The sequence below is a fragment of the Gallinula chloropus genome, assembly GCF_964237585.1.
Source record: "Gallinula chloropus genome assembly, chromosome: 1".
NCBI classification, from domain to species: domain Eukaryota; kingdom Metazoa; phylum Chordata; class Aves; order Gruiformes; family Rallidae; genus Gallinula; species Gallinula chloropus.
Window position 1 is genome coordinate 36,043,482 of NC_140085.1, and position 26,316 is coordinate 36,069,797.

Genomic DNA, 26,316 nt, shown 5'->3' on the forward strand with positions numbered 1-26,316 from the left:
AGAAGCTGTTTCTGTCCCCTCCCTGACAGTGTTCAAAGCCAAATTGGATGGGGCTCTAGGCAGCCTGATGTAGTGGGTGGTGTCCCTGCCCATGGAGGGGGGTCAAAACAAGATGATCTTTGAGGTCCCTTCCATCCCAAACCATTCCATTATTCTATGAGTTTGCTCAGTGGCTCTGTTTTCACAGTACTCCGAGCACTCTCACTGACAACCTACCTAGCAGGCAGGATTGTGGATAAATTGCTCATTGTCTGCAGACAGTTACATTATATGGAGTTTGTCCTTCCCAGAGCTCAGCCCATCACTCCATATGAAGTACATACAAAACTTAAAATAAAGTCATTTTTCCATCAGGAATGCCTCCTGCTGTATTTTTCCAGAGGATACATCTTCTCAACAAAAACGTCAAATATCAGTATACTACAGATAAAGAAACTCACATATTCTTTTAAAGTACATTTACTTGACAGTAAAAATTGCAGAGGGGAAAGAATAAAATGGGAGAGCAACCACAGTGATGAAATCAAACAAATATTAATTCTAGACTCCCGTGGAAGAAAAGTTCCAACATGAAAGAAATAGCACTTCCTTTGATGATGACAGTAAAGATTCGAAAATGGTGACAAAAAGTCTACTGTCTGGGTCACTTTATTACCGTAAATGATAAGTTTGCTCTATGAGATCATATCCTATTTGAGGATTTTTCTCTCAGAGTTGCTTGCAGCAACGCATCTTATTCAGCCCCTCAGCCTCGCTGATGCACCAAGATTGACCCTGTGTCTTGGAAATGTACTCGCTATCAGTCAGGCTTGTTCGCATTAATGTAGACCGCTTTTATTTATCATAGTAATATACTTCATTTATATTTATTGCATGCCGCCTCCTCCAGTTGAGCTTTGACCTCAGATTGACCCAGATGTTTGTATACTGTACACGGAGGTACTGTTACTTTTGTGGCTAGCATCGACTGAAGAGCAGACCTGAAAAGACACTTGGGGCCAGGCTACGTGGAAAAAAACCCAGAACAGACATATCAAATTGCAGATAAATCCAGCCACATTATTTACAACTTCTCAGACAATATTTTTACGCCTCAGGGCATTTATAGCAATTATTCAATATGGAGCGTGCATTATTTTAACCCCTGATTATAACGGATTTGACAGCTTGTGTTGTAGCTTGGTAATCATCACTAAAGCTATCCTGGGACCTGCTTCTGTGTTTAGAGGTGACATGAGAAAGCTTCAGCCAGTCATCCCAATTTGTAAAACCGGTGGATTGGATTTGGCTCCAGCTGCTTTACCGGACTTACCTTCACAGGTATAAAAGTAAATAAACCACACATAGTGTTCTTGGTGAAAACAAACCTTGTAGGTATTGGCTGACCCCTCTTGCTTGGTGTGTGATTGGAAGATGTGTCAGAGTAAAGAGGAATAAGAAATGCTCCATGTTCTCTTTTTTTGGAAAGGTTTCATAGCATTCAGTCTGCAGGAAGGCTGCCTCCTGCCCCTTCCAAACTATGGACACAGAAGGACATTTGCTAGCAACCAAATCACTGAGGCATAAGGAGTTATCAGCTGGCAGATAAGCTATGCTACCTAATTGCATGAATGCTCCTTGTCTGTTATGAGAAGTAAAATGTGTTAGCTGAAATTATGAAGGTGGTTTGTATAGAAATACATATTTTATTTTACTGAGCCTCATCTCAGTGCTACTTACACAAAATGGCAAATGTGACCTTTGCAATGACTCAAGCTAATGCTTTTTTGTTCCACCAATGTACTAGGTGACATACACACATACAGCCAGCCACCACAGCTCAGTGACGAACAGCGACCTGGAGAAACCATCTGTAGAAACTCAATTGCTTGTGATCATCTGCCCATATCTGGTATTTGGTTCAGCTTGTGTCAAAAAATATAAGAAATAAATTTATTTGAAATTAGGAGAATTGAAGCCTTTGGTAAGTTTGAATTGGATTTCCACGCCCATGAGCTGAATTGTGCATAGATTCAGGTACACGGGCAATATAGCAGAGGCTGGAGAACACAAACATGATATCATTTATTGATCTCAATCCACTCAGTGAGCTAGAATGTCAAGCATCAGCTTTTTTTTTTTTTTCCTCCTTTTTTTGAGCTCTTTATCTTGGACGTCGTAGGAGATTTGCTGCTCTAGGTTGGAGATGGCTATTAGTAGATTTAAATGCTTTTTCTATTTGATTTTCCACTTCTCAATGTTTATAGCTTTTGTTTATTGGTTTGCAAAGTCCTTGAATAAACCAGCTCTATGCTCTTGGAAATATTTTCATCTATCTAGGCTCAAGTCCTTTCTCCCTTTACACAGTGGTTGATGTGGCACATGACTACAGTTCCTTCAAGGCCTTTAGGCTTCAGAGATAGACAGCATCTATAACAGAAGTAAAAAGAGAAAGTAAAAAATGGAGACATTTAACTGCTACAGCACTTTTCTTAAATGAAATCCTAGGGGCCAGATTCTATGTCACTGAAGTTACACCAGTGGAAATCGTAAAGCAGATATAATTTGCTTTGTGCTCCCAGTACAGGAGCACTTTGCATTACCAGGCACTGCTGGTAGGAGCTATTGAAAAATCCTGCAAGAAGGGGTTTTTCACTCCCCCTTAAAGATGAGAAACGGTCTCCCAAAAGAAACAACACAAGTGTCATTGCATGGACTTTCATTAAATGAGCACTGGGAAAGGCTTGAAAATGTATAGCAGCTGGGTGACTTGGGAGTCTTCTCCAGCTCTAATTCTGTGATCAAGGAGACGGAGGATATAGATGATATTGAATTACGCCTGAGGCACAAGGATTCCTGGAGCTGATCGCCTCTCCCAGGAAAATGTCAGTCTAAAAGGTTTTCCAATACTTCTCACTGGCAATTTTGACATGTGAAATTCAGCTGTTTCTCTGAACTCAAGCCAATGTTGTTGATAATATTTATTATCACAAATGTCAAGGTACTGTCCCAGCTGCTTTATTATTGAACTTTTCCTATGCGACCTTCCACAAGATTATTAGTTGGCGGTGGTTTGTGATACTTCAGAAGGTCCAGCATGAGCTTCCTGTGGTGACAGGACAGTAAATGATTAGAAATTCTCTATCTCCACAAGCCATATGGTAGGCAATATGAGGACCCTTAATACAATTCCTTTCTGGAGCTGCTTTTGCCCTGTTTTATTCTCTTGAATCTTTGACCTAAGCAGCTCAAGCTGAATGCTTGGGATGTCTTCTCAGAGATTTTGGGGTTATACTTAAGTGCTTGCAAGCAGGGAACTTGGGTACAAAAGGTTATAAATCTACCTGTGGAGATACTTGGTACATTCAGACACTCCTTTCAAATCAAATGAGAAATAGGATCTCTTTCATTGTCCACTTCACTCCAGACAATGTTGATGATTTACTGGCTGATTCTGCTTTATAAAGATTCAGATACCTCTTGAACACTGAAAATTCTGAACAAACAACAGGGAAGAGGGAAGGAAAATGCTTTTTTGATAACCATGTCTTAAAATACTATATTTGACAGAGTGGTGAAGAACAATCCTCTCTGCTTCCATTTTTATGTCTCTGCAAAGCTCGTGCTGAACCCACCGTCCACCTTGTTAGTGATTTAACTTAGGTTTGCTTCTCTTGGGTTTCAATAATAAAGCACATCAGAAGCCTTGGAGGACTAGTATATGTGTGTTTCTGAAAAACAGCCTAAGTAACTGAGAAATTTTTTCATCTAGATTTGCTTTCCTCACATCCCAGCAAGACCACCTGCTCTCCTGGTGCTAACAGTGACTGGCTATAATGGATGATTTCACTTGTCATTTCTGGGTGCTTCTCAGATCCGACAAATATTTTAGAATCTGGAAAAAGCGTGAGAGACATCTATAATTTTATGGCACTTCCTTAATTCTAACCATTATCAAAGCTTCAGTAACCATTTTTATAACTTTTTTTTCACATGCTAATATAATCAACCCCATTCCTTCAGCTCATCTACTATCAATAAGGGAATATCACGTTCCAATGAAATTGTTAACCATTAATAAGCACAGTGTTGAAATATTAACCCATTTTGTTTCTCCAGGGGATTATAATCAACAGATCAAGTAGGACTTAAAGGTATATGTGGAGCTTGCTACAGTACGCAGCACACCAAACAATGACTGAAAGCACACTCTGAAGAGACCCGTTCTTTTCATGGATAATATGTAACTGGAATGAGAATTAGAGTGTTTAGTGATCAGGAAGGTGTAAAAAAAGTTATCTACCACTGCACCCTCAATTGTTTTATTCTGCTAACCTGGAAGAGACATAATTTATAAAGGAAATATTATAATGAACTTCCCACATAGATGAACTAAATTGAAAAAGAACTCCCACTAACGTGCATTATGCATATCTCCTTATTCATGTCTCTCATATGTTTCTGCACAAACACCAGTCTTCTTGCCCTCGATAGTCTTGCCATTTGCTTCCTCAGTCAGGAAATTCTAGGGCAAAACAAACTTCCACATCTTACCAAATCATTACAGGTGCAGCTATTAAAAAAGAAAAAATCCTCTTTTGTCAAGAAAACCAAAATACAGCACAGCACTCTTCCAACAGCCCAAAGGTGCTAGTTACAGCTCTGATATTGTGTGTCTGCCATTAACTTTCCTCTGGAAGACTACCGTAAGGTATAAGCCAAAATCAGAATACCCAATGTGCTAGCTGCATTGTTTTGTTGATAAGTTTTGCTTTGTTTTAGAGGATGGTGGCTATTAATACACAGCATTATTAATCTTTATGTACCTCTCAGCTGCTTTTTGTCCGATTCCTTGCAAAAACTGGATGATGTAAGTATCTAGAGATGATAAGACAGAGATATGAAAAGACTCTGTCTTATTTGCTAGCTTCCATCTGTGTAAGGTGCCAGGGCAGCCAGACAGTCCTGCAAAAAATGAGGTAAAATCATAAGGAAGATCACAGTTTGAACATTTTTTGTCTTTCATTTACTTGACAATGCTTTAGATGTGTTCAGATACCATTATTTCTGGAATGTCCCTGACACACAGCTCTGATAATTAAAAGAGATATCTTGCCCTTAACCTCTCATTTTCACAGAGAGTGTGTTAACATGAAGCATTACCCAATTGTTAAGTCCAGGTATTGATTATTTCAAGCTGTACATGGGCTAATATTGTTTTCCTTGTGGACAGACTAATGTATTTGTCCACAACACAGGACAAACAGATGTACATCTTTTCTTCAGGGCTTGGAGATTAATTTTCAGAAGGAAACTGGACAAAATGACTTGTACTGCTGTTAAACAGTTTCTTTCTTCCTTTTATTTCTTCTCCCACTGAGGCCACCAGTTACAACACAATACTTCCATTCTTGCAGCACGAAAGGTAGGGAGCAGCTGCTTCCACAGAGGAGGAAGCACATGCTTTGTAGAATAAAGAAAGCTTGTGCACTTTTTATTAAAAACTGCATTTTACAACTGAAACTTAATCTGCAGATGGAACAGCTGATATGGCTATTTTGCTGGTTGTTAAAGAGTTTATACTACATTAAATTGACTCCCATGGGTTTAATTTTTCAGTGCTGTTACAACCACCAACCTTTCTTATTGAGAAGGTCAATAGGCACAATGTGAAGTCTTGTAAATCATTGCCTTGCTATTTTTGTAATATATAATATGACCCTTTTCACACACCTTAAAAATTATAAACCAGAGCACATACTGTATATCAAACAAATAAATCAGCTGCTATAAATACAGTCTTCCTTTTGGTTCTGGACAGATTAATTCTACTGCATTTCATATGTTTTAAATTGTTTTTGGCTTCGCAGGCAAGATCTGCTTTTGTATTCAGAAAGCAGAGACTCTGGATTTAATCTATTTAAAAAGCTTAATAGAGCTGAAGTGACCCGGAAAGCATATTTTAAAATGATTCCACTAAAAGTCTTAATTACTATAAACATTAAATAAATTAAGTGATTATATTTAAAAAAAAAAAGAAATCTTGTCAGCTGATAGAAACTTTTGAAATGAAATTTTGAGGAGAAAGAACAAGTGAGAATTAAGCGTAACAGTGACCTGTTGGTGCTCCAGGGATGCTTTTTTCCTCAGGTGTATTTACTAGCCACGTTTCCCACACAAACTGAAAGACTTGATAGGACATCTGGGGAAACTGAGTCACTGGGGAATTTGCTTTATAATGCTATAAGAAGAAATTTTTAAAAATCAGAATACTGTTTGCTCAGGTATGGAGGAAAGCAGCACATTTATACCTCAAATTCTTGTGTGGTTTCCTTCATGCTTATGACCATCAATGCTGAGAAATAGATGTCCTTGGTCATGGTTGGTATCCAGGTACTCTTCCCAGTCCTCAGTGTTACTGCATCCACTGTTGGAGGGAAAGGCATTGATCAGAAGAATTTGAAGTGGAATATGTTTAAGAAAGGGAAATGAGCAGAAGTGAGGCAATTTCGTCTTTTAAAAGAAAGAGGTGCAAAAGTTCTGAGACCTATGAGACTTCGTGTTTTTGCCGTGTCCACTCCAGTCTCCACACTTCTCAAACACCCCTCAGTTGTGGTCTAGAGAAGGTGCTTTGGTCTTGGGCACTGGCAGTTTGGGTGAAGGGAAGTAGGAGGTGTGCATGTACATGAGTATGTATCTATCTGCAGTGCCCATCTTGCCGGTGCCTTTCATAATGCTAGCAAAATCCAGAGTTTTGCTGAAAAAGTTTAAGGTGAAAATCTGCCTGTTTCTTATTTACAAGTTTTTACCTAATTTATTATGTCTTCACCACCTGATTGTTCTGATTGACTCTTTTGCTCTTTCTTCCTCTAGCTCCCCTACCCCTGGTTTCCATGGTATGAAAAAATGAAGCGAGTGGGTTTTTTCCTTGTTAAAATGAGCATTCATGGTTGATACTTACTGCAGTTTTCAAGTACTTGGAGAAACATTGCTCTAACAGAAAGTCTGGTGCAAAACAAAACCTATAATAGGGCCCAAGCCAGCTGGGTAGTGAGGCTTATTTGGAGCCTTTTCTTTGCCCTGGCTCAGTGAAAGAAATGAGATTTGAAGTACAGTGTTTCCTCTATTGTACTTCCATCCTTGTAGAAGGGCAGCCAAAATTTGACATGACATAAAATATGTTCCCATGAGAAGCATTGGATGTATCTATAGATTCTGTCTAGGCTGACAGCCAAGTTGTGATCTGTACAATTCCCTGATACAGACTTGCATTATTTTTTTAGAGGATACCTTTCCTTTTGTGCTAAGTTATAACTGACACTGTCCTACAAAAAAAAAAGTGATCAAACTGTGATGTAACTATAATTAGGGAAAAAGGGTTGCTGCTGCTTTGTGGTTCATTTGATGTAAGGGCCAAAATATTTAAATTCAATGATATCATGATCAAGTCAGTTCTTCTTGCAGTGGATATTCTAGTCATTTTAATTCATTAAAAAAAAATCTGTATGCTCATGCTTACTTTTTTTCAGGCAGCAAAATCCCTTTGATTTAGACATCTAAGAGTTTTCCTCTTCCTTTTCCTCCACCTCTTCAGGGACCTTCCCCAAAAGAGTTGTCAGATCAGCCCTTCAATTCCTAACATTTTCTCTACAGTTCTTCCAAATATGTAAAGTAGACCTGGATCCCAATCTGATTTATGTCCTATATTTCATCTCAGAACATGTTTAGAGGCTGAAACTGTAATACAAAATGCTGGAAGACCATGGCTTACACTGTGTAACACAGGTGTGGAGAATATTTTCTTTTTTTATAACATTCTAAAATATACATTTTACAAAAAAAGCTGAATAAAGCTTATTTTACTGAGTACACACAGCTGAAAAGTAAGGCATAGGGACAAATATTCCTGGTCCTCAACCTCATCTGAAAAGTTCCTGAAATTTAAATGCAGACATCACAGTTTTGAGATAAAGAACACAGACATCATGATTTTGAGATAAAGGTCCTTTTATTTCCCTCCCTCATGGCAGTTCATTAGCTGCCAGCATAGTGCATACAATGTGCAACAACATATGTTGTATGAATGTACAAGAAGGGTTAGATACTTAGTAACATCATTGTATGTTTCATTTGACAGTGTAAGGATTTTGATTGCATTCACGAAGGCTCAGTGAATATGTTTTTGTAAGAAACAGGAATTCTGATGCATGCTTGAAAGAAGCAGTGAATAATTAGCAGGTGTCAGTGAACACAAGGCAGGTGGCTGTGATGGATGGAAAAGGGGTCGTGAGGAACAGTGACACAATATAAACACTGTGATGGGAAATGGTCTTCTGATGCCTATACCCACTGCGCTTGCAGAACTCAACTTCATTGTCTTCTCTGTTTGTTTTCCCTTTTTAAGAACATCATCCCCCTAAAAAAAAGCCAACAAAACAAGCAAAAACCAATTCCCTGAGGCTTTTAAAGCTTTTATTCCAAAAATGCTAGTCCCAAATATTTCAGTTTTATAGAAAAATAGCACCTCAGTCAATCCTCCTGGTTTCAATGCTAAGATTAGCTGTGGGAGACTTGGACTAAATGCATTTGTAAATATAACTGTGGTAGGATACAATCCTAAAAGTATTTCACATATCAGAGTTTTGCATGAGACTTTTTGTGGAATTTTGACAATATTCTAACAGTATAATATCTAACACATTCCAGCATGTGACAACACTTTAACTGTCACACAAGGAATAAAAATATTAAATATGTGAGCACTTAGTATGGTTAAAAAACCCAACATCTAAGCTTTTTTTTTTTTTTTTTTAAATATAGACATGGAAAATCAAGGCTGGGACATTTATTAATTTGCCATCATCAATTTTCCTTCAGAAATATGTCCTAAATAATGAAATATATGTTCTGTATGATAGAAAAATATTTTACTGCAATGAAACATCCACAATCCAGCAATACATACAGATATGTAAGTACTTATGCTTTTGGCTGTCTTAACTTCAAGATCTTTAGATGTCAGCAATAATTATACGGTATATTCATTTATTTTCCTATGTTAAAGAATATGCAGTTGACTTTGAATGACATTAACAAGACTGAAAGCTCCTTCAAGCTTTCAAAATAGTTCAAAATATTAAAATACTCAGGTTTTTACTGACTTACAGTTTTTAACATAGAAATTCAAGAACATTGGGTGTTTCCATTGAAAAGAGATGCTTTAATATATACAGTGATGTTACTAGATAATTATGTAATTTAAAATGTAGTTCAGAATCTGAACTAACCTGCCCTCTCTAATCCGTGATTCAAAGGATGTTGGATGTTAAAAGAATTTCGTTAGCTGAAGCGATGTCATATTGATTGAGCGTAATAGTCTTTTGGGAAATTGCTTAGATGTTTAATCAAAACGGGAGCTCCCAAGGGTGCAGGAAGTTCTTGTTCTGCCCTGTTGGTCTTGGAGACCACGGCGAGATCTCTTTACTCATCCAAGCAATGATTCACAATGTGCATTTTATGTGGGTGTCTGAAATGGTTTGGTGCTGAAATGTCCTGATTATTCCTTTTTTCTTCCCACTCCAGGTCTTTACAGGTATTAACAGTGTAGGGCACGGAGCCACTGTAGAAAGGTGTGGGGCCAAGGGTTTGCAGGAATGGGTCTCTGCCTCTTCACGCTTGTATATCCCCTTTTTTTTCTCTCTCTGTTCCTTGCACCCCTGAAGATATTACATGCTGAAGTTATGCTTGGGAAGTTTTGTCACATTGTACTTTCTCAGCCTACAAGGAAGTTGGCTTTCCCATGGACATCTGCCTTCCTTGCGCAGCTGGGTGAACAGGAACTCAAGGGCAGTGAAGTGTGAGGGCTCCTCCCTCTCCAATGGCATACCTCAAGCAGAGCCAAATTTTAGGGCTGCTGCATCAGTCTTTCTCCAGAAAAACCTTTTGCTTTGTTGAATTCTGCACTACACGGCCTCCCACAGCGAGGTGGTATACAGCAGCAGGGTTTTCAGCGGCCCTCAGTTGGAAGTGTGTGGAGAAGAGCCCAGCAGACGTGTATCAGGGACAGCTTGGTTACACCAGGCTGCAGAACAAGTGCACCGTGTTAAAATGGTCTTCCTCTCTCTCCTCTGAGAAGATTCAAACCAGTGGTGCAGAACTTCATGCCGCATGTTATTTAGAACTGGATCTATGCATGTCTGGAGCTCTGATAGCCTTCTCAAAAGCAATTTTAGTTTTATTTATTTTTAGATTCACAAAAGGTGCCCTATTGACTGATCTTGGTGCAATTTAATCCGCACAGATCGGTCTCTTTTCAAAGGCAAAAAATGGAAAGACGATTGGAATGGAGATCCCTGCCAACATCCCCTCCTTGTCTTGGAGAAAGGAAACATCCCACATCCCACTTGCTGGAAAGGCGCCTGAATTCACATTGTCTCTAAACACAAGGGGGCCTCTTGCTGCAGAAGAGTCACTGAAATATGAGGATTTCTAGCGCCAGCACTCCACATGACCCCAGTTGCCATGGAAGATCATGAGGTGGAAGGTGGGATCTGAGGCAGCCAGGCCTCAAGCTATATTTGCCTTTATCATGAACAGGGGCAACACTTCCCATGGTGGGCAAGAGTGATTAGGAAGCCAACATGTTTGGTGAAAAATTTGCTTCATCTGTGCAGCTGGGTGGTGGCAGCTACCAGCAGGGCAGTGCCATTACAATCTAGGTCATCAGAAGTCAAAGGCAGCCCCTGGGAAGATGCGTACAGAGGGAGCCTCAGCATGGAGGCTGGTCTGCGCGCCCTCCAGTCACGGTTAAAGCAGTGGGCTTGCTGCTCTTGCCTCGTGCAGCCACCCCCCACCCCCCAGTAAATGCTAAGAGTCTAATTTAAAACAAGAAGCTTGAATCTGATTGCCTAAAGGGTGAATGAGGAAATTTTGATTTTCAGAGATGCTGAACTGCTGCAGGTTCCACTGGCTCTCAAAGAGCGGCAGCCACATGCAGAGCTGCAGGACAACGTTACCCTCAGTACACAGCTACCTAGTTATTGCACTGGGCTTGGGCTTCGATGCTTCATTTAGGGAACCAGAGTCAAATTGTTATGGCCTTTGACCTTGAGCTCTGTGTTTCATTTTTACCTTCCGTGAGACAGTACCAGCACATAGCGATAGTATTTCAAATATAATCAGGAAAAAAGCTCTGAAATGCACCGCAATGGCATCATTACATAACTGTACATTTTTTAAAATTGTTTATGTATAATCAACAACAATATAACATGCTGTTAAAAGACACTCGCTTTTTAAAATCCAGATTTCTTCCCTTTTTTTCTGGATAAACTGTGAATTGGCAGTGTATGCATATGCTTATCAAAATGCCCTTGAGAAATAAAATAACATGTGAAACTCATTTTTTATTTTCCAGTAAACTTCATAACGCTTTCTCACATTCCATCCTTTGGATGGATTTCCAGTTTATCTTATATGTGAGAAATGACCTTATAACCTACATGTGACAGTTGTTTGGGTTTTATTAAGTGCCCTGCTCACTGGTAGCATTGGGGCATTACTCACAGATATTTGCGTGCTACTACAGAAAGCCAAAGAAAATTATTATTCTTCTATATTTAACTATGGTGTCTTCCTTTTGCTGCTTACAAGTATCTTGCATGAGGATGGGTTTGCTTCTAAATTGGGAATAGAAAATTGGTGGGGCTTTTTCCCTCTGTAGTTGGCCCCAGTGTTCGGTGCTTTGGAATAAGCAGCTTTAATATCTGGAAAGAGTTTGCCAGCCCTTTAATTGGCTTCTGCATAAAGGAATATTTCCATGTAAAAGCTGCCGCTTGTACAAAGAATGAGGAGGTAAACTGATTTCCATGTAGAGTTCAAGGAAAGCTGTCAGAAGGCGAGGAAACACATAGCTGGCATTAGCCCTCTGAAGAATTCCTCTGCTGGGAGTCATGGAAAGGGCTAAACCTAGATGAGTTTACTAATAAGGTTAATTTTAAAATTATTCTACAGGATTGCTATTACTATTATTATGAGAGAGGTTTAATATAACTTTTTCTATTTTCAATCTCAAATGCCAGCAGTAATGACACCTTCTGTAAGAATGATATTCATTATAGTGCCCTAGGGCTGTGCACTCTCCTCACCTCTTTTTTATCTCTGGCTCTCTGCTGGTTTTAATTCAGGGGTGGGTACAATAGGATTGTCCTTGCGCAGGATACAAGCCGTTGCACACGCGCCAGCTTTTCTGAAAGAAGTTGGGAGTCTGTATCTGGAAACGCACCTTTGGTTTAAATACTGTCCACGGCAATAAAACCGCCAGATGTTTCATAAGCACCACTGATGTAAGAACATTGGAAAGGATAACGCTCTAAATCACAAATGGGAACTTTGGCTGAAGACAAAATGAAGTGAACAATTAGTATTCCTGGCATAATGGGGTAAAACAACAAACGCTGCAATAGATGCTCCGCATTATTAAAAGGTATTGTGATAAGGTTTCTTCTGCAAACACAAAGGCAGTATTATGCAGAGCAGGGTTTTAATCTAATTTATTTTCCATGCCTTTTATTGACAAATAGCTAATGAGAATTACTCACATTCTCACTGTATCTTATCAAGCATTGCTAATAAAAAAGCCCGGCTGTTTTGCATGTATGTTGCATCATTTCATAAAATTTTCAGCAGCCTATGACTTACTAAATAAAGTTGTCACTCACGCCTCATTTCCTATCTGACTGCAGCGAATCAAAATGGACACTGAATTAATGCTGAATATTGTCTGTGTTTGATGAGGTCTCTGCCGGATCTCTGTTCTGTCACCTTTAATGCACTCTGCTTGAAGGACTTATCTGATTTCTTATTGTTTCCAGGAAAAGATGAGATATTACAAATCTGTCCCTGGCCTCATCTAATTTATGGCTTTGAAATATCTTTTCAGGAGTGAAGAGAAATTAAAAAAAATGGGGAGATCCATCATTACTTTACAAGAATCTGAGTCAGAAGGGCTTGCAAAAACAGAAGAATAAATACTATGTTTTATTTGTTCCGTGTGTGGAATAGTATAACTGCAGTGTTATTTTACTCGGTATTATAAGTAGTTGTCGTAGGCTCAGGAAACAAAATAAAATTCAGCCTAAAAGCACTGAGATCTTTCCATGATGTCTATGAGTGCAGAAAGACTGCAGCACAGTATTTACAACTTTGTAGATCCATATCTGCATTTCCATTTTGCATTTGTTAGAGAGCCATATAATACAGCGAGACAGCAGTAACCCTGCATTCAGTTCCCTAAACTTTTTCTTCATAAATTATTCATGCAATTTGTACATGTAGAACCTCTCACAGCTTTGCTACTAATGTTGTGAGTTTTTCTTGGTCAATGGGGAAATGCCCACTGTTGGTTTCAGGGCTGCGCTTTCAGCGTGGCACACTCAGCCGTGTGCTGGTGGCAGAGGCAGAAGGACAGTCGGATTACCTACCTCCTGAGGGCTGCTCATCAGCCAGGGGATACAATGTCTTCCAGTGCCCTGCAAGCACTGGCCTGGAGCTTAGGTCTCTTTCTCTCTGAGGTGAGCTACCATGTCTATATCTCCCATTGCAAGTGATTAGCATACGGTTTGGGTGATGGGAAAATTTCAGCAGCAGAAAGATTGCAGTTTGGTCTCACGCTTTTCCTCCGGGTGGGTGCAAGACCTGAGCTATTGCATGAGGAAAGGCAACCACTTCCACCACCTGGAGTTTGTAGGACAAGGGTGGCACAGGTGCATGTTCAAGGAGAAGGCTCAGCAGAGACCAAAGGCATTTCTCTGATCATAGAATCTCCTGAGTTGGAAGGGACCCATAAGGATCATTGAGGCCAACTGCTAGCTCCACACAGGGCCAGCCAAGTCAGAGCATGGGACTGAGAGCATCGTCCAGACACTTCTTGAACTGAGCCAAGCTCTGTGCTGTGACCACTTCCCTGGGGAGCCTGTTCCAGTGCCTGACCACCCTCTCCACTCCAAAGCACCGGCACCTCAGAGGTCAGGGTTAAGAGGCACCTTGTCTTTTGTGCATCTATTTGCTAAGTTAGGCAAGTCCCATGCAGTGTTTTAGATGTCATGAATGCCAGCAAGACTCAGTTGCATGTTGCTGGTCACCTGTGAGGAGGTGAGACCTGTCATCAGCACCTGAGTACATACCCTGGAGGTGGCACTTGGCATGCTGCCTCTCCTAAGTCCTTTTGGGGTTGTACCCTTCTGTCTTCATTCTTTTAAATCTTCCTGCACCTCCCAACACCAAATATCACAGGTCATTTTCAGACTATTTAATCATGTGTTGCCTTTTTTTTTAAATAACTTTCTCCTCCCCAACATTGAGACCTTCCTGAACAACATCAGCCTTGGGTGTTTGGGTAGGTGAATTTCTTCTCTCCTATCTCCTTCCCATTTACTGCAAAGAGTGACAAAGCTGCCTGTTACTGGGGTCTCAAAACTACCCGAAACTGAAGATGAAACTATTACCATTCTTCAAGGACAAGCCATATGCAGGAAGCTAGGATGCTCTGCCCTTTTTCAGTAAAATGAGCTGTCACCAATGAGATGGCTATAAACCATTGCACTATTTTTTATGCTGCTGCATCCTGAAATGGGTCTGCACTATTGATGATATTTATTTATTTATTTGATGATTAGGAATGCAAGGACATTCAATAAAAAATACAGTGAAACCCTTCCAGCTCACAGTGCCGTGCCATTTTGCAGCATTGTGTCTGCTACTCACAAATTATTCCCATCTCCCTTGAATGCTCATGACAAAGTACAAGGTCTATCCTAGGCCCCATCATTTTCAAACATGTTAAAAGCGTAGTGAAATAAGCACAGAATTGATATTGCCGTGCATGGCTGGGATGAGCTATAACTATAGTATTAGATCTGTCAGGTTTATGATTTACTCTATCAAAAATGCTCCTTTGTTTTAGGCTTTTGTTTTATTTGGAGAGCCTGCTATAGGAATCACAACTGGAGCTCTCAATTACAGCTCCATTCTAGAGCACAGGCAATCTCAGCTAATAATAAAAATATTTGATGACACAGGTCTTCTTGTTGGATAATACACACAAGGGGGTTCGTTAACCATCCTGAGTTTTGCCTCAAGCTGTGTAAATGCCTTGCAGAAGATATTAATTTTGTATGTTAATGTCTGTGTCATCAGATGTTCTTATTTACACATTGGGACCCTGCTAATTTGCACACTATGCTTAGAAGCATAGTTTCTATGTGTTTCTTGCATTAAACATACAATCTTTTTACTTTCATTAGTGAAGCCATCTTCATAAGTGGTGTTTGGTCACATTTATTCAGAGTTCAGAACTAGCCACTGCTTTTTTGGGAAATCTGTGTTCAACATACTATGACATAGACGAGTCCTGTGGCACCAGTGGACGTAAAGCAAGCCATCTTCTCACTTCAAGTGAATGTACTTCCCAAAGAGCCTCAAGGGAACATGGTCAGGACACTGGAGGACACAACAGATGAGAGACATTGAGTGAAAGGGAGCCCTTAGGCTGAAGCAAGAGAGAAGTACTGCTCTTCAGTACTGTGAGAAGAGCTGAGTTGAGAAGTACATTTTGGAAACCCATGAAAAATCTGTGCACATGTTGTTCTTGCCATATCTTCCTCAAGTAAAGAACAGTGAACCTGGAGCATGTCTATATGGTCATCCTTGTTCACTCCACCAGAGAGACAAGAACCCCTTAACGATATTCCTGGAAATCAGCCTACGGTCTCCAAATCAGAACAAACTACGTAGGGCTGTTGGGGGGTAAATGTGGACACAATTCAGAGGAAAATGTGTGCCAGAGTCCTCACCCCTGTAAGCACACACAGATGTGCATGACTGCGAACCGATGCACAGCACTTAACTGGGGACCAATATAGACATATTTTGGAGAGAGTTGCATTGAAGTTATTCAGTGAATGACATAATATGCATTAGTCCTGAGGGTGAAAATTCTAGGAGGAGGAAATCAGGAACAAGACAGTGCTACAGTCCATTAAGGCATAGGACACAGAGCATGACGAAATGAATTTCCTGACTGGTGAGGGAGCTCTCTCTGCCTAGGCTGCAGGCCTGCATCTGTGTGTAGAATTGGAAAGGATACCAACAATAGACTAACATGTCTTTCAAAATAAACATTTTGCAAGAAGCTTAAGAAGCTACTAGTGGGATCAGTCCTAACAAAACAATCTGGGCAGCTAAAATGGAAACAACTATGTGGTGGTCAACACAGCTGCTTAATAAAGCATGCAAGGGCTAAGCATGCATCTCTTCTGATCCGTATTTGGGTATTGTCTTAAGCTTTTCAAGCGGTGCTTATTTATTTGTGCTTTTAATAAACCTTTATAAGAGACAGTGACTTGTAATAAGGTTTCTTACCTTGACTTGTATTTCTTCCATGACATGCCACAAGCTCTAAACATGGTCCAGAGATGTCTGCTCTCGGTGTATAGAACAACGTCCACAAGCGATTTGATTTTCATGCAGAGTCTGAGGTAGAACTTGATCTGTGTTTCATGTGGTTCTCACAAAAGAGAGAATTAGTATGCAGCAAAATGCAGGCACACAGAGAGCTGGACACTGTTCAGATTTAATGTTTCCCTGTTTCTGATTTATTAACCCAGTACAGATGCACCTGTTTCTTTTCTGCAAAGTCCTATTCTCTCCCCAGTTTTTCAATTGCATTGCCAGAGGCACAACAAGAATAGCTGGCTTGCCAAAATCTACGTGATACCCACTGGCTGGGGAAGGATGAGGACCTAAAGCCGCCACAGCCTCATTTAAACACAGGTATATTACTGCATCCTACGTTATTTCAACATAGTGTTTTGGCAGATGAGTGGAGAAAAAGTTGTGTTGATGGAGAGGAAAAGAAATCATAAGACACTAATTCTTCCTGGTTCTTCCATGGTTTCCCTGGGGAACTTCAGAAGAGTCACATGGACCATGGTTTTCAACCCTGGATTCACAAAGACCTCCCCAGTCCACCATCAGCTCTGCTTAACACCTGTTTGACTACATGGGGTCTTAAGCATCCAACCTGTGCCGCTCAGCACTCCACAGCCTTATTGATTGGGTAGGGGCAGGCCAGCACAAGCACATCCCCACCAATTTGTCACCTGCACAAGCACATCCTGCTGTGAGGACTACTTAAAAAGAGAATTAAAAGACTATTTCTTCTGGAAAAGAGCAATATGACAGCTGACTTACAGAGAAAATGATTTCTCTTTGTGCAGTTACTAATCACCAGATATGGGATCTCTATATCTATCCACCGCGTGCTTTCCGAAAACCAACAAGCTAAAACCAAACTCACTCTAGATTATATTTTAATGAGCCCCCACCCTGTAAAGTGACTAAAATTTAGCCAAAATTGCCATCTCCCCTAGTTTCAAGTCTAAATAACAAGGTTTGACACGGCTTTTTGCCCACACACCATCAGAAAATGCTTTTCTGCCTTAAAGTGTTGCACAGCTTCTGAGGATACTCAGTATCTGTCTGGAGATGGACTGCATCCTCAGATACTGTGTCTGAGGTTGGAGGTCCACTTGAGGAAAGCAAATTAGAGGCACTAAACCTTTCAAAGGATGTCATTCCGTTAACATCCTTCCAATGTTTCAAATAGCAACAAGAAGAACTGTGTGCTGGCCAGGGTCTTGCAGGGCAGAGACAATCCCATGGCCACCTTCCCAAAGGGAGGACTAGGGCCACTGGACCCCCACCCACCACCTGCCTTGTAACCTCTTCCACTTTCTCAAGGTTGCTGAGCAGCATCTGCCTCCTGCACTGAACAAACCCACTCAAAGCTATTGCAACCAGCACCAGCAGCGAGCAGTGCAAGGCGACCGTGCAGAACAGATGCTTTATGCTTCACCATTCGTCAGGTATTGCTGGTGCTAATGAAACTGCAACTCGTTCTGAGCTGGGATACAATCAGTAAGCAAACTTACTGTGAAAATCAGTTTAAATATTTAGTTTGGTTATTGAAATAAGAACTCTGAACAATTAGTAAACCTACATAATATTCTTGCAGGAGAAAATACTCGATCTCTGGAATACATGGATGTTCTGGGCTGTTGTGGAATAAATACAACTTTCCTCTAACATTGTAACTAAACAGTTTCTGAAAAATAACAGAACAAACCATATTAAAAAAACCTTTACCCCAGGCTATTATAATGAAGAAAAAGTGTTCCAAATGTGAACTAATGAAGTACAAAGTAATGAATATTTAATTTGTATAATTTACCGAAGTGCAGTTAGGAATCCAAGTGACATTCTTCATAAACACAGTGTTCATTAGGCCTTCACTGTAGCTTGCATGCAATCATTACATTTTGTTCCTGTATTACTATTACTATGGTATTACACAAAGGTGAATAAGCATCTCATGAGAGTGACTAGAAGGTTCAAGGGGAAAAAAAGAAATGAGGAAGGCAGTGGTGTCTATTAAATTTAAATAAGCTACCTGTTTACAGTGAAAAAGATAAAAGACTGAGCACAGCAGAAGAGCAACTGAGAAAAGGAATAGAAAAGGTAATTGAGTTTTACCTTATGGGCTTCTTCACTTGGCAGCGTGAATATTATTGAATTAGCCCTATTACTCTAAAGATTACACAAAAGCAGAACAGTGTGAAGGCTTGGTGTAAAACTTTAACAATATCAATGGAGGTGAGATAAGTCCTACCAGAACTGTGCACAAAAATGTATCAGATAAAGAATATTGTGGGATTTCTCTTTTTTTTCATTTTTTTTTAAATAGAACCGAACTCCGGTGTGATGTGAATTTTAATAGGAAAATGAAAATGTGAACAGCAAAAAAAGCCCATGCACAAAGAGAAGGAATTCACAACCACAGCCTTCACAGTAAATATCAAGAGGTGAAATATTTGTATTAAAGGGAATGTCCTTCATACAACAATGTTGTTTAACAGACTATCCCTTGCCACATCCTTGGTCTCTAGCTTCCCAAGTTGACTCTGGCACAAAGTCACGTATTTACCTGAAATATGGATTTCACATTGCTTTATAGATTGAAAGTGAGAATTAAAGGTCATCAGATTTAAACTACGAAACGCAGATCTAAAAATTGTGCTTTTGTTTGAACGCAGAAGATTGAACCAGAGTGGGTTTGCATTGTTTCACCTTCTTTTTCAACTCCTCTTTCCTTGCACTCCAACTCAAATTTGGGTCTGCTCCCTATACGTTAGTTACTGACGCATGTTTTTCCATAAGTCATCTCCATAGGATGCCTAAATAATCTCTAAAGTCACAGCACACTGGATATTTCACACTTTTCTTCCAGAAGAGAGCAGGGATATCCCATAAAAATAACTGCCTTAAAATCAGGCTGCTTTTTCCACTCCCCATTTATGTGGGAGAGTGGAGCTGCTGGACAGGAGGAGTTACCCTGGCACAAGAGGTCCCAATTAACCACAAAAACTACCGTTGCCTTAGGCTGGCAAGGAAGCTTAATCAGGTATTAAAAAGAACATGATTTTGACAAATTATGTATTCTAGGAGCGTAAATACGCAGCATGCTGTGTTCTGTGTTTTGTCTTCCCTATCCCTGACTGAAAGAGTGAATTGCCCTTGCCACAGGTCATCCCCATCTATTCCCACACCTTGTTCAGCTCTGTAAGTTAGCAGCGCAGCCCAACTAGAAGGAGCTCTGGACAGCTGGCAAGCACAGTCCAGCGGGATCGCCTGCCTGTTTGATGTAACTCCTGCCCACTTAAAAGGCATAGCGGGTGGATGTCTTCACAACCTCCCAGGAGCTCAGCCTTGGCAACTTCAGGTGTCGGCATTGGAAGAGCCCAACAGGGTGCTGGACCCATACCCCTCCATTTAGCAAGCTATTTGCAGAGCAAAGGAATGCCACACAGAAATGAGCCATGAGAGACTGATGACAGAGGCTGAAGCAATTATAGAAGTTAAAATAGAGGAGAGATGCAAACTATGATGTAAGCATAACCAGTGACAGCTCCCATAACTGTATATGGGTGGACAGTTCTCATGTTTCAGCACAGTTATTTCTTTTGCTACATTTAGGGGGATTAACAGCCAAAAAGAGTGAATCTTATCCTTTTGTTCCTTGAAGAGACCAACAGTGATGTAGCACTAAGGAAGCTAAAGTGAGGCACTAAGGCACAGAAAGGAGATCTGAGTGTGCAGCAACTGACAGACCACAGTGACCTCACTGCTCAGGAGTGTATTAGTCTGATGCTAAAAGACCAGTTTAATTTATTACCTTAGTTTGCAGTGGACTCTGATTCCATGTGCCTCATTCAGGCATGTGAGGAGAGTGCAGTTTTGCATGGGTAGCCAGCTGCAGAGGATGTTCCCACGTTTAGAATCAGATGCCACACCAGAGGCATCTGTATGACTTTCTGTGAGCCAAACAACATTTTTGTTCTATAAACGATGATATAATCCCACAAAACACTGTCCCCTGCTGCATGCCAGATTTCCTTTCTGTCACTGAGGAATTTCTCCAAAGGTGGAATCTGGAAGGTGACCTCCATTTAACTCCATGGACCAAATTTGCCTGAGGGAAGAGATGTCTTTTCATCAACTGTAGACCTGTTGCACAATGTGAGGAGTGGCTGCAACACCCTATGGTCCTTTGTAAGATGCACCAAGCTCAACTGCAATTTATCTTCCTCCTCCCCTATTCCTGTCTCCAACTCTTTCTTTTATGGGTTTTTTTAATTCCCTGTGGTAAAACCTACTCCCCTACACAGGTTTGTTTCCATCCTATCACAGCTCAGTTTATGCATTGGTGAGGAAATAGCAACTCTGATCATCAAATCATCCAACCATCAGCATCTGACGTAATGGCAGAAGAGAGGGCAATGGCTACAATGGGAGCTCTGGATCCCAAATATCTAGCCTCTTCTTAGGGGCTTGCTGCAGCACTCTGCTAATCCTATCAATAACTGTGGACTGAATCCCTTTGCAGTGAACTAGCTCCCCGAAAATAAACCGACAGCAGCAACACTGGTATTCAGACAACTGGCAACTGTTTCTGCTTGACAGGGAGTGAGACATTATTCTTTACTGTTAAGCTGTGGATGGAAGGCGAATCTTTACACTGCATCCAGTGGTTCCCCAGCGCAGCCATGCAGGGATCCTCTGGTGAGCGATCTCCGAAGAGCGGTGTTTGCTGTTTGGCCCACAGGCCTGTTCAGGGTCATGCCTGCAGCATGCAGCTCTCCCTTAAAGCAGTATTTTTCTGAGAAATGCTTCCCTACTGTAGCTCCAGAAACATAATGAACTTGGCTAGGGAGTAAGTCATTTGTATTGGCATCTTTCCAGACACAAGGGTGGGAGAGCCCCTTAATTCCCTGCCGTCTCTTCCCTGCAGAAACTGGGAGGAGGTCCCACAAAAGAAATGGGGTGAGAGTGCAGACTTGAAGGTAAGCCTGGCTCAGATGGGAAGATTAAAGGCAATTTGCTATTCACATTGAAATGACTTTGGAGAAATATTCTATAAATATTAGAAATTTCATCAGTTTATTTTTATCATGTGTAAGCATATTCCTTCTCCTTCCTGAACATAAATGAACTGGCTTAATCCTACTCTTTTTCATTTAATAGAATTATTATTCCTTTTGCATCTCCCCTGCTGCTTCGTATCACTGCTGAGTATTTATTAAGAACTAGTAAAATTCACGGATTTTGCTTGCATACCAGGTACAGAAAAATACAGAAAGCAGGGGAACGGCAAACTTTTGTGCTTACTCAACAGGGAATGCTATAACACACTATTAGATTATATATAAAAAAAAAGTAGTAAAATTGTTGAAATGAAGCAACAATTTTCACATCTCATGACCTAATCTTGCAAAGTGCTGATGCTGCAGTTTTCACAAACAAACTGGGATGATAAGCATGAAGACGGCGGCAGTTTCAGTTGCACAATACCACGTTATGGGAGACACTCAGGACCAGAAAACACAATTACAATTTTTCAATCTGTTTGTATATGGGTATAAGTCTAATAAGTTTTCTCTGGAAATACAGACTTTGCATTGCAAATTGAAGCTCCTAGTCAACAGACTCTCCTTAATCTGCCCCATGCCCGACTCCAATTTCCTTTTCTATATTCCCCACCCCTTTTATTTTTTTCTCATGATTTCTCCCCCAGCTCCAGAGACTTACTTGTTCTCCAAAAGAGATGATAGAGACCCCAGCTTCTCAAAGAAATCTGTATTTTTTATTCTGATTGAAGAGATGCAGGATCACGTTAGCATGTTTGATATTTGTAACTTCAAAATTCATATTGCAAAACTGCTCTGAAAAGGAGTCATATTGTTCCTGGAAAACTATCATCTCATATGACTAGTAAACACTTCTTCCAAACCAGTAAATTATTTTGATAAATTTGTCTCAATGTTATGACCGCATCTCAGTTATAATAAGAAACTACTTACATAAACCATTTACAATATAAGAAAATCCTAGTTTTTCTCTTTTTTTTCCCCAAGCATTTGATGATGTGCAGGAGTCATCCAAATTGAGAAAAACGGGCAGCAAGGCATTCCATTTCAGAAACAATTAAGCATGTTTTATTCAGGTGTTAGTAATATAAGTGAGTCAAAAGGTGTTAAATCACTTGTTCAGCTTAGCTTGGTACTGAGATTACACTCTCAGGCCTAGTCTCTGGCTCCAGGGAAAGACTTTGTTTCTCACAACAAAATGTTAAACTGCCACACCAGGAAAGATAAGGCCTGCGTAGCTTCGGAAAACGCTGAGCTTCACTGCGTGCACTGTGAGCATTTTCTAAAGACAAAGGCACCAGGTTCTTTATTCTACCTGATTCCAGCAGAAAGCAAGCTGCAAAAATGAACACGGGGTACTTCATGCTCGAGGAAAGATATTATTGTATCATTATGAAATGATACCCCGCTGGCTCAGGAGAAAGCCTCCAAAATTGCAGAAATAACAAAAGCAGAGTGAAACTCTCTAATAATAGGATTTATGGCTCCACGTTCTATTTCATGTGAGTGCCCTATAAGTATAAACAAGTAAGCTGGCATTTTCTGCTTCAAAGGGTCACTTTGCATCCATAAATAGGATTATTTAAAGATTCCTGCATATATTCTTGGTCTCTGTGTGTGTGTATGTTCATGTGTATTTACACACATATAAACAATATACATATCTACTATATGCATATATATATATATCTCCATAAATATTTAAATTCTTTCCACTCCTAGTTTTGTGGAATGCACTGAGTATTTCCTCCTTTTCTTGTAAAGCAAACGTCATGTTTAAAATGGTAATCAGCCCCAAAAAAGGGGACAGTGTGTCCATGCACAAAGCATGTCTGGCAAATTAAAACTGATTCAGTGCCCTCATTATCTCCACCAATGATATGTAGAAGGCAGTAGGATTTGTGGCCTGGCACTGATTCAAAATGTTTAATAACATGGGACCATCGTGTAAAATCTCACAGAGAAATTGTGCTGACAGTCTGGGAAGACATTGTAGATCTGCGGGACTCTCAGAACACAGGAAGATGCCCATGAAGGGAGAGGAATAACCCACATTACAGACTGGTTAAGTTTAAGCCAATTGGTAGTGCAAAAGCTTAAATGTATCTTCAATTAACACAGAATACATACTTTCAGTATTTACTGATGTAAACTTTTGGGAACCACCTGAGTAGGAAGAAAGCATAGGAGTAAGAAGCCAGTTTTGCAAAAATCATAGAAAAAATGTGGAGGAAAATAAGGAGAGGGAGCTGTATCATGACTCTCATTTGCTTGACACTTGCACAGGTTATATACAAATCTATAACGGCACACACAGCCTATGACTTTCTGGAAGCTTTTTATAGGGGCTTGAAATAAAACATTTGGAATTTGATATACTTTGGGGACTGCAGAAAGAAGAGGTCCAGAGTTGAGGCAATGGGAAGCCATGACAATGATATTTTGGCTGATATTAACGAATGGACATTGGAGAGGCTAATAAGTCATCTCACAGAGAAGAGAGAGAAAAAGTCTTGTCACTGACTGTGCTGGAGAGGAGCTGAGATAGTTTCAGGGGCAGCCTTGAACATTCAGTTCTGGAGATACTGAGTTTTACATGGTTTATGATCGCAGCCAACCCAAGGTGAAATATCAAAGAGAAGGACGCCTGAGAGCAAGCAGATTTGAGAAATGTTAATACAGTCAAAGGGATGAATCCACTCAGCAATAAAGAGTAGACTAGAAGGAAGATGGCCACCTTAGAGAAAGAACTTGCACCATTACTTACTCATATTTGGATATTTGTTACTTCGCACGCAGCAGCACTTCATTTACACAATGTGGAGGTTCATAGGCAGTTAAAAGGAGGAGCATCATGGAAATTACAAAACAGAATAGTGGATGTCTTTACAGAGGAGACACAAGCAAGTAGATGAAATGACCTTTACTCTCCCAAATACCATTAAAAAATTGGCTATCACTGTACAAGCTTAGAAAGATGACAAAAAACTTCTATCCAGACAGAAGTATTACATCTGTCCAGACAATTCATGTGGGAACACAGCTGGACCTGCCCAGACCTTGATGCTGAAGTAACTGCTTTCCTGATTTTCTCAGGAATGATTCTCTGAAGCACTGGCATATGATTATATTTCTTATTTCAACCTGTCATTAAACAGTAAACAGTTCACCATGGTTTCTCTGGTGAATATCAAAGTCTTGTTTATAATGAAATAAATTAGAGCTGCCAAAAGTTAAAAAAGCAAATGTGTAAAACAAACCTTTGCCTTTGAAATGAACTACTTTCAAAACATCTCTTGCACCAAAGCAGAGCAAAGCAAACAAGGAACTTGGAGAGACGTGAGAGGATGGAACCAGACCAAACGACAGATCACAAACCTGGGGAATCAAGTAATATGCAAATAGTGGTAATCAACAAGGATAACAGGAAAAGCATGATCAAAGCTAAGCTCTTCTGATATGAATGACTCCTCTGGCATGCTAGAAGTACATTAGCACCCTGTAACCACAATAAAAGAGCCCAACAAAGTAATTTGTATCAAAGAGTAGTGTACAGAAAGAAAGAATACATAATAAAGTAACACATGGTAAGCAGGTTCCACCTCTTGCCTACAATTAACTCAAAAAAGTGAAAAATGGTCTCACTGAGATGCAGGACATTAAAGCAAAAATTAAGGAGAAAAAAGCTGTGACCAACAAACAACATAACCTCCCTCCCCCCCTTCCCAAACCAGGAGCCGGGATTGTGCAGAAAAGAACTGAAATCACGGTGAAGCACAGCAAGCCTTTCAGGAGCTGTGGAACTAATCAAGCCATGTTTCTGCCGATCCCGTATCCTGACCTTCTCCAGTAATAAACCCAAGGTCTTATGAATCCTACCAACACTTTTTATGGCCCCTCTGCAGTATTTCAAGTCCCGACAACACTGCAGTCCCTATGGTACTCTTACTGTCCTTCAATTTTACTTAGAGCCCCTCAGTACCCTAACAACTCCTTGATAATAACTTCCCACATTTCCCCAGCTACCTTCCGTCCCCCTCACACCCTCCAGCATATGCCACATTCCTGGCATCCCCACTTGAATAAGTCATGCTGACTTCCATGTATCCTATGTTTCACAGGGTCACAGAACCTCAGGGTTCTCCTGATATCTCTAGTTCTGCTCAAGCAGGGTCAAGTAGAACAGGTTGGTCAGGACCATGTCCACTTGGGTTTTGAATGCCTCCAGGGATGGAGAATTCACAGCCTCTCTGGGCAACCTGTGACATTGTTTGACCACCCTCATAGTATATTTTAATGTGTACATAATTATACAATACCTATCTTTGTTCTGTGACCCCAATCTGTCATACCACCTTCACCTGCTCAGCGTACCCTTTACTTCAAATCTACATGCCTTGCATCTGCACGTAGAGGCTGACGTCTCCCATGACTTCTACCAAATGTGCTTTGCTTGCTGGAAGGCAAGAGGCTGGAAAACACTGCACCTTGCTCCAAGGTGTGACTGGCCATGTACATGGACAGCTGGCAGCCTTTTGACTGCTAGGCAGACCAAATACAAAGATGAGGGCTGAACTTTGTCTTCACTCAGTGATTAGCTTAACAAGGTCCTGTACGCTACACAACCATCAGTTCAAATCTCTCTGGCATGTCCTTTGACAAGGCTCAAACCTCACAGTGGGTTCAAAAGCTTGTTTGGGTTGGAAGGGACTTTAAAGATCACCGAGTTCCAACCCCTCTGCCATGGGCAAGGACACCGTCCATTAGACAAAGTTGCCCAAAGCCCCATCCAACC